General features: G+C 46.6%; 1 protein-coding gene across 15 annotated transcripts in view; it reads right to left on the bottom strand.

Annotated features, from left to right (window-relative positions):
• The window catches only part of mbnl1 (muscleblind-like splicing regulator 1), a 36,263-nt gene extending 29,018 nt beyond the window's left edge, over positions 1–7,245 (bottom strand). For 3 of the 15 annotated variants that reach the window (XM_031854478.1, XM_031854494.1, XM_031854485.1), the window contains exon 1: positions 2,956–5,835. The gene's annotated coding sequence lies outside the window, so the exon portion shown is untranslated. Of the gene's footprint in view, positions 1–1,910; positions 5,837–7,114 lie in introns of those variants that run through there. The other 12 variants (XM_031854488.1, XM_031854491.1, XM_031854489.1 and 9 more) reach the window with 9 other exon arrangements.
• Between the last annotated feature and the right edge of the window lie 2,388 nt (positions 7,246–9,633).

The raw sequence follows: 9,633 nt of genomic DNA, 5'->3' as shown, positions 1-9,633 counted from the left end.
ACACACACACACACACACACACACACACACACACACACACACACACAAAAAAGACACAAATGCTAACCTATACAAACACACGACCCTCTATGTGTCCTGACAGAGGGTATTCTTAAGCTGTGGTGAATATCTGACTGTGTGTGCCACACTGCATCTTTGTGTGTGTGTGTGTGTGTGTGTGTGTGTGTGTGTGTAAGGATGTCGTAAAGTCAATGAGGATAATGGCTGGCCTTACGGTTTAATGAGTGTCTCATTGGCTCACATTTATGTTGTCTGTGTCAATGTGCTGGGACAAAGTGAAGGCTAGTTTCCACATACATAGACAGGTTACACATTTTAGGAAAAACCTGAATAAATGAGAAACAGAGCAAAAGCCAGGGATGAATGGTTTGATGAGTGCAGATCTGTCTATCTATACAGAATATATCTGTATCATTTTGATTTACCTGGAGGACAGGCCATGCTAATGTACAGCTGGCTTGTGTTGGGACCTGCTTCTAATGTGCCGATGGCAAACAGACCCAGAGCGGTCACAATGATAGAGACAGAGGATATAGGCAGCGAGGTATAGGGACTGTGAGTGAGGGAATGTGACTATTGGGGTAGGGAGTGTGTTGTTAAATGTTACAGCCGTCCGTCTCTGCCTCAGAGATGGAGCGGTTTAAGATGTCAAGGCTGTAAGCAGGAGCTCATGCAACAAGGACAGGCTGGTGTTGACATGTGTACCTCTGGACAGAAGCAAAACCAAATAAGCAGACACTTATTACTGACTCCACGGACGTGCTGCTCGCCCCGCTTGTTATCCATGCTGTGTGGTTTCAGGTGGACACTGGCTTTGTTCCTCTATACTGCAGTATCTGACAAACAATTATTACTGAAACAAGTAGAAATAGGTGAACACCGCGGCGAGTTAACGACTTGTCGTGTCTCTGACATCGGTTGAAGTCAATTAACTTGAGCTTAGCTTGGAATTACGCAAAGTGGAAGGTGTCTCACTCAGCCAGAGCCGTGAAAAACTGCTGCTCAGAGGGGGGTTGAAATGTGGTCATAACACGGTAGGAACATACAGACGAGCTCTCGTGTAATAAAGGCTTAACCTGTCAGCGCAGACTCAACCATGCACATAATCCTGTCTGTAAGGCAGATCCTAGATCAGGGGCAACACATGTGAAATGCGGAGCAATTTGCACCGGAGTTCACACACACACACACACACACACACACACACACACACACACACACAGAGAGCAACATCATCTTCGGCATTATTAGCCATAATATTGGCATTGACAACAAGCAGCACGTTCCTCAAGCTTCTGCTAGTCAGAAATTGATAGTCTACCAACATCAGAGCTACCACGGGGACTTTACAAAGTCTCAACAATGCAATCTGCCGCACATCTGTCTGTGTTGCGCATGCTTGCATGTGTGTACATACTTGTGTGCGTGTGTGTGTGTGTGTGAGTGTGTGTGTGTGCTACTGTCTGAGCCACCCTGAATCCTCCTAAGTCACAACAACAACATTCCTCATCATCGCCCCAACCGCGGCCACACCACCAGGAGGAAACCCGGAGAGGCGAGGGGGAGGAGGGCAGAGGTGGTGAGGAGAGGGACAAAGAAAGAGGGGAGAGAAGGAAGGCTAAAGTTTAAAGCTCTGAAGATCCTCTGGCTTTCGCATACCAGATGGACCCGAGCAGAATCATGCCTTGCTGTTATCCAGACAGTCTTTTGGACTCTCCGACAGAATGAATGCAACAAAACGTTGAAAGGACTGCATCGGACAAATAGTCGGATATTATCGTACATAAGAAAACCTCGTTAATCTTAGACACACTAAACTTAACTCAGTAAAGAAAGAAAAACATCACACGTTATCTCCCAAAGCCTTAATAAAGTACAAGACTACTTACTTCCACTCCAGTTAACAAATCGGACAGTAAAATCACTTTATTTACTGGGTCTCTTTCACCCTGTCTCTCTCGTTCTTCCCCCTCTTTCTTTCTGTCTTCAACTTTCTTCCTCTCTCTCAGTTACTCCCCCCTCTGTCAGACGCATGAAAACACTCACTTAGTCACACACACACACACACACACACACACACATACACACACACACACACACACACACACACACACACACAAACTAAAGTACACACTCCCACAGACAGAGTCACCCTCTCACACACTCTCGCCTCCCGCGACCCGGAATGCCTGGCAAGATCCGACTGTACTGAAATACTGCGCTCACCATATAAGGTAGCAGCAGCCTCACATGTCACACGTAATTTACATGCAGCGGGGCGGGAGTTTGCCTTGCACGGCGCGCACACACACACACACACACACGCAAAACCATGCTTCCCCCCTTTTACACTGACGCAGCAAGGGAGGGAAGAGTGATCCAAGAGAATCACATTCTACCATCCTCCTTGTTAACCGAGCCCTGCAGGATAACTCCTAACATGTCCAACGTTGAGTCAGACGGAGGGAATGAAAGCTGAGTGGGCGATCTATTGATCCTCTTCGCTGCTTCCTGGAACAACTGTGGCCCTCCAAACACACACACACACACACACACACACACACAAACGCGTGCGCACGCACACCAGCAAAATTCTCCTGTTAACCAGCGCTACCCTCAGGAAGTAGCTATTGTGTGACAGTCTGCTTTGAGCCAAGAATGTGCCTTGCTGTGTGCCTGTGTTTGTACGTGCATGTGTGTGTGTGTGTGTGCATGTATCTATAAAACAAGCCGTAACAAATCGAGGTTAACCCTGTGGCCCACATACTGAACACACAGACACACAGCAGACACTAAAGCAAACAATCCCCATATCTCTACCTATGTTCTAATGCACAGGCGCTTACTTTGGGAAGTAAAGACTGCAGCACACACAGGAAAGGAAAGATCTAGATAAACCAATGAGACAAGGAGGGTTATGAACCAAGCTCTTACCTCTCACATTGCTCTCCAGTTTGTGTGTGTGTGTGTGTGTGTGTTTGCTTCCGCGTGTCGATTGACTCTGTGTTTATGCGTGTGTTCAGACAGGCCGCGACAGCAGACCCCCAGGCACCGGCTGGACCATTCTCAGGCAGGCAGGCAGAGCGCAACAAGGCAGAGCGACTGGCAGAAAACAGGCAAAGCGAGTGAATCGGCAGCGAATGAGTAGAGGAGCTGTGTGGAGCCGAGCACCACAGGGAGAGAGCGAGAGGGAGAGAGAGAGAGAGAGAGGAGGAGTGTTTGCCTGTGTGATTTTGTCTGTGTGTGTGTGTGTGTGTGTACGTTGCAGCATTGGCTGTGTGCGCTAGTGTCTCCCCTCCCCTGCCTCCTGAAGTGGCTGTACTGAGCTGCGCTGAGACGGGCTGGGCTGTGTCTCTACTGACTCACCAGCCTCTGGATCGTCCGTCTGCTGCCCGAGGAAAGTGGTGCTCGCTGGGTGGCAGTAGCAACAGCTGTGGTGGTGGAGGAGGAGGAGGAGGAGGCGGAAGAAGAAGAAGAGGAGGAGGGAGCCCTGACTGCACTGGGCACACACAGATCCTGCAGTCCCCTCTCCCTCCCTCTCTTCCTCGCTGAAGGCTGGCCACGCCCCCCTAAAACAACATCAGGAAGTGCTGGTTCAGTTACAGCAACACTGCCCTTGCTTATCCAGTGAATACTGAGGCAGGAGAGACAGGGGAGAGGGAGGGAGGAAGGAAAAATGTTGGGAGAGCGTAGCAAGAATGTAAAGAAAGAGAAAAGAAGGGACATGAGTAACAGAATAAACATGGAAGCAAGGAAATGCCATGCAGATTGAGGAAGGGAATCAGACATGAAAGCTGGCATAGTGATGTTAAATACTGCCAAGAGAGGAAAGAATGAGACAGGAACAAAGGATTTAATGAGGTAATGATGAGTAAGGAGAAAAACAGCAGCTCGATAGAATGAATGGATTCATTCGTGTGGAGGAAAGAATTATGGACAGACATTTACAGGGAGTCTGGCTTCTGTCAGGATCCCCTCTTCTGCTGTGGCAAGCAAACCCTCACACACCTATACGCTCAGCCACACACTCCCACAGCTCTTGCCCACACACTAAAAAAAATAAAACAGGACACACTACGGTAGTAAAGTGGCTGTACATTCAGAATAACACAAAGTGTGAGGATAATCTGGAAATGGCTATTCAATAACATGCAGCCGGTGCAGTTTGGTTGCAGGTAAGCAAAAAAAAAAGGCTAAACGAGACCAAATTGAGGCCACTGCTGCTGCCAGCCTTCCTGTATTGCAGTTGACTCGAGGCGTCTGCCACCGAGACCTTTGCATCGATGGCAAAGCCAGAGAGGCTGAAGGAGCCTCCAAGAATTTGATCTGGACCTGATGCTGCAATATCCGGTAGCCATGGAGATAGCGGCCTTGGCGTCTGCAGGAATCTTTACAGATCTTGAGCTGCGCGCTGACGCCAAGTTCTCCGTCTGATTCCGTGTGTTGTCCGTGACTCACTTCATTTGACTGTGATGAAGGAGAAACTGCTTTGTGCACAATGCTGCCTCAATCTGAAAAGAAAAGCTTTGAAATGTCTTTTCATTGACAAAGAGAGAACATTCCTCACGCTCACACCAGAACCCTGTTTGCTTAATACTGAGAAAAACTAAAAGTTATATCCCATTGCTTCTCCTGTGTACGAATGTCACGCCAGTCTTCTTGTTGCACCCCTTCCTTCTCTCTCAGTGTTGCACAGCTGTTTAATATAAAGCTGGTGATAAGTTATCTCTAATTTACACAGCGGGTCCTTAAACCCCAGGTGACAATCTGTGGTGGAGCCCCATCAGCTGCAGCGCTAACCCTTTAGCCAATATTCTGGTGCAACGTGTACTCAGAGTGAACATAAAAACACACCGTATACCCCAGGCGTGACGAAGTCATAGGGTGCCATAGTACTATTTTGCCATTGTTAGCCACAACAGCAAAGTGCATGCCGGCATCTATTTCCAACTGTCACTCGTTAGCGATGGGAGGAGATCTATTTCCCTACTGGAACACGTACAGTGTGTCTTTTAGATTAGCAGACCAATCGGTCTGACTGCTGATCAATGGAAGCGGCGGGTCACTCCGCCTGGAGTTCTCCTTGACCCATAATGAAGAAACACGGTGATTGATGTCGTTGTGGCTCAATAGGAGACACGTTAGCAACGCCTCTAAAAGATCTTTCTGCGAAACTCAGACACTGGCGTGGAATTTCCCCTCTGCAAGCTGAGTGTACGCCAGAGCTTCTGCTCCTTTCTGTCTCTGCGTCTCTCTTTTACTGCCCCGATGGTCCATATTTCCTATTCATTGTCATCCTTCGTACACTATGTCCTCTATCAGTCTGTGTTTTCATCACCCTGTCTCACTGAAGTCCACTAAATTTCCCCTGAACAACCGCAGCCATTCGTCTATTTGTCACAACCAGCAGATCCATATTCCCCCGGTCCAGTCAGAGGTATGAACACAAAGCCAGCGTTGCAGTTTCCAGATGGTTTGCTCATCAACTTTTATTTGGCATATAATCGGATCAGATGTTTGACGGACAGTCAAACATCTGTTTCTCCTTTTCGAGTTATTTTCTTTTCTTTGAAGTGAAGTCATACGTTTGAGCGTGTGTCTCACAGATAAGAGGATGGTGTGACCGTTGTTCTCTGTAGGAGATTAATGAGGCTGTAGGGCTGTAGAGGTATGAGCAAAGCACAACAGGAATCAACACCCTGGGGTTGAGTCAACTCACATACACAACCAACTGAAAACAGGAAGAGGTGTGTACGTGGTGGAGTTAAAGGGGAATTCCACCGAATTCATATATCAAGATCAGTGAACTAGTCATGGGGGGGGCGGGGGGGGGGGACTTCTGAGAAAGAAACCCTTATAAACTTATCAATTTGCATTATGGTCATTTATAGATTTTCGGTTGCATCTGTCTTTTGTGCAAATTTTGCAACAAACTTAAGTGAGGCTTTGTATTGCTAAAGAGTAGATTAGAAGAGCAATGTTATGATATTCCACAAACTCCCTCACACTCTTATTCTGCATGGATCACATGAACCCTGAACCAACACAGTCTGGCATGGGTGACCAGATCCTAACTCCTCACCTTCTCCGACCCTTATTTTCTCTCTCCCTCCTCCCTGATGAATGCGACTTTCCACCTTTAAGCCATCGTCTCAGCGCTCTGCTATTTCCCGGCCCTCTGCAAATGTGACTGGCTGGCTGACGCGAACTCTCACTCCGCCGAGGAAATGTCCCAGAGCTTTCCGTGCGCCAAACTCTTGACGGCTCATCTGTCACTAAGGCCGCAAATACACATTACACTCCCATTACAGACCATCACAGCAACAAGTGCAGCAGCACGCGGTCTTGGCGGAAAAAAGGCCCACAGCTAAGGAGCTGCGTTCAACGTCTGCCATTTCCCCCCATAGGTCATGTTCGAGGTAATTTCTACACTTAAAGCAACTTCTGCTCATGTGTTGCTTTAGAATGTGCGGGCAGTATCCCACACAGTCAAATGTTAGAAACCTGTACATGAGAATGGTACATGTGTGTATGCTCACAATAACTAATTTTCTAGTGAGCACCATGCTGCGTACTTGTGGTTTACTCTTAACTTCCCTCCACTTTGACGCAGTGAGGGGAAGCAGGTGCAGTTCAAGCTGTCGGGTTTGAAACAGAGAGAGGAAATAGCACAGTCTTGTCCCCATCTGACACCATTGTGAGTATGAGTGTGTGTGTGTTCAAGCTTGAAGCTTATCTTGGAGATAAAATGAAAACGAATGGAAACACCCTTTTGCAAAGAGGCTTTCCAATTCAGCTTCAAGCTATTTTTCTGTCTAAATGTAGCCTGCAGATATACTGCTGCGAATATCCAATAAACTCTCCGTACATCCCAAACTTCTTACAAAATGGATATCTCTTTGCGAATTTCTATAAAAAAGAAAAATACTGTAAATGTTGGCTTTCCTAAAACTGACACACTTACGTCTTTGCAGAATATCAGAGTAAATGTAGTTTGTTGAAAAAAAGGGACTCGTAACGAAAAGTCTTATACAACAAATCTATATGAAAACAATAAAGTAATTTAAAGTTGTCAACAGAAATTGATGCTTACCTGTTTGTCTGTCTATCGCTGACACGGCACTGGGACAGACTGAGTCACTTCAAAACAGGTCACACTAACGCAATGCACCATGGGATGCACTAACATCTTCATGTCTCTGCTCCTCTCACTCATACCACTCTCTCCCTCTCGTAATAGCACCTTCTGCTTGGCAACGGCCATACCACAAGTGTGGTCAGGTTTACAACGAACCATCACTGCGCAACATCAAGTCTCCATGACAACCACTCTTATCTCATTTGCATCTTCTGCTTGCAAATTTGGCATGCATTATCTACTGATGCCAAATATGGTCACCTTGTTATTCCCCGCGTCTCTCTGCATCCCCTTTTTATAACTTCCTCTTCACCCCCCCCCCTGCCCCATTTACACAACTGTGTGCACTTTGCTTCTAACGTATAGTCGCGCGCACACACACACGCACACACACACACACACACACACACACACACACACACACACACACACACACACACACACACACACACGGACGCAGCCTGTGAGTGTGTGTAAAGAGGAAGTGCCATTAAGTTTGCAGCCTGAGAGATAAGCAGTGAAACAGCTTTTAGAATCAGGAAGTGGGGGGTGCTGCAAAGGCTGCTTTCAACAGAAATGAGACTTGCAGCACACTATCACAATCCTCCCGTGGACTTCACTTCCCCCCCACCCACCCGGTACGTCTTCTGTGAAGTCGGTGCGGGCATTTGGCCTCCTCCTCCTCCTCCCCCCCAAAAGGACAGTGTCTATCAAACCATCACTGGAATGTTGAACCAGGCCCCTGAAGCCCACACATACAGCAACACTCAGCAGCACTCAGCACCTGTCTCCCGACTGCCAGCACAGAGAAAGAGACGAGCTCTATCACGCTGGACAGCACAGCAGAGAGGAGAGACCAGAGAGGAGAGTGGGAGGCTAACCAGCATTTCATCAGCAGAAAAAAACACAACATACTGAGCAGGCTGCATGTAATGTGCAACACGCCACATGATGGCTAACGCGCTGAATTTGCTGAAATTAATACATCATTATTAAATCAATTATGAAACCGTAGCATGTTTACCATAAACAAATAAGGTCAAGACAAGTTGCAGCCTCCGTCTCTTTTTCAAATATGAGATCACATATTTCAACGATTCTGCGTGTTGCATGTCGCAAACATAATCGTACTACAGACTTGAAGCTTCAAATACCAATACACTGGATATAAGATGACGTCATCTTCGAAGATTAATTAGACAATTTCAGAGGCATTTCGGTGACTTTTTATGCATTCAAAAAAAAGAATTAAAATGTGGTTCAAAAAGGGCATCTGCACTATTTAGCAACATGTCACCATTAAGTTTGATACCATCAAGCAGTGATTCCCAACCCAGGGGTTTGGACCCCCTATGTGGTCCTAATACATATCTGAAGGGTCACAAGATGATTAAAAGATCTTGAAAAAAAAAAAGACATTTCTGTTATAATGGATAACAAAGCCTCTGTTACTTTCCACAAGGACTCCATGCGGGTTTCTCCTCTCAGAAAACTGACCTTCTCAAAGCTCCTCAAAGTTTAGTATTTTCTCCACTTATCGGCGTGGATGTGCACGGACAGGCACCCCCGGGACGGGCCGTGTCCGATGGGGTAACGTCACTTTGGCCGGCATAAATCACGCTTTATACCCCTTCAGGCTTCTAAAAATCTCTACAAGGAAATCATTTATCCTCAGTTGATCGGCCAATAATGTGAGTCCACACTGAGGACATAGCCTCATTTTAAGGGGTCAAAAAACAAAAAGGTTGGGACTCCTGCCATACAGCAATATAGCAAATATTATTATACAACAGAGCATATTGTGTTGTTTGTTGACGGTAATTATAACTAAAGTTTATCTGGTGATGATTTATTGGTATTAAAATGCTTAACCTTTAATGTTACCCGTGTTTTTTTTCCCATTTACTCAGATTTTTACCCGGAGATGCAACCTCTGTCATCTCGAGCCGAGCCACATCGTCTCTCCATCTGGCACGTTGACCTACCCAGGCAGTGTCTAGAGAAGCTCTGAGGAGGCATCACAGTCTCTCCTCCTCTGGGCTGCGGAGCTGCTGAGACGCTGGGGATTGGAAGTCAATGAAACCAGGCCTAATTTAGCCTCCGCTGGAATCAGAGTGAGACTCCTTCCCTTTTTAGGGCTCCCTGGACTCTGCAGTCTGCGAGTGTCACTACAGCATTATAGCTACACTCAGGACCTGGAGAGACAGAGAGAGGTGACAGTCAAACCTTTGTTGTATGGACGCTCCATTTGAATTATTACCTCTGGTCTAAAAGTCAAAACATGCACTGTGGGAACTATTCCAATGTCATCATTTGATTGTTATTGATGTTATTCACATCAGTCAGTTTGGACACTTTTACAATCGTCTTATCTTTACACCACTTTCAGTAGATGCATGTGCAGCTTGCTCCTGTAAATGACTGACACACATTGCTCACCGTCACAACAGTGTGATTAGGTGTGTGAATAACTT

The sequence above is a fragment of the Anarrhichthys ocellatus genome, unplaced genomic scaffold, assembly GCF_004355925.1.
Source record: "Anarrhichthys ocellatus isolate YVR2014 unplaced genomic scaffold, GSC_Weel_1.0 scaffold15, whole genome shotgun sequence".
Taxonomy (NCBI): domain Eukaryota; kingdom Metazoa; phylum Chordata; class Actinopteri; order Perciformes; family Anarhichadidae; genus Anarrhichthys; species Anarrhichthys ocellatus.
The sequence above is the reverse complement of the archived record's forward strand: the minus strand, read 5'-3'. Positions and strand labels throughout refer to the sequence as shown.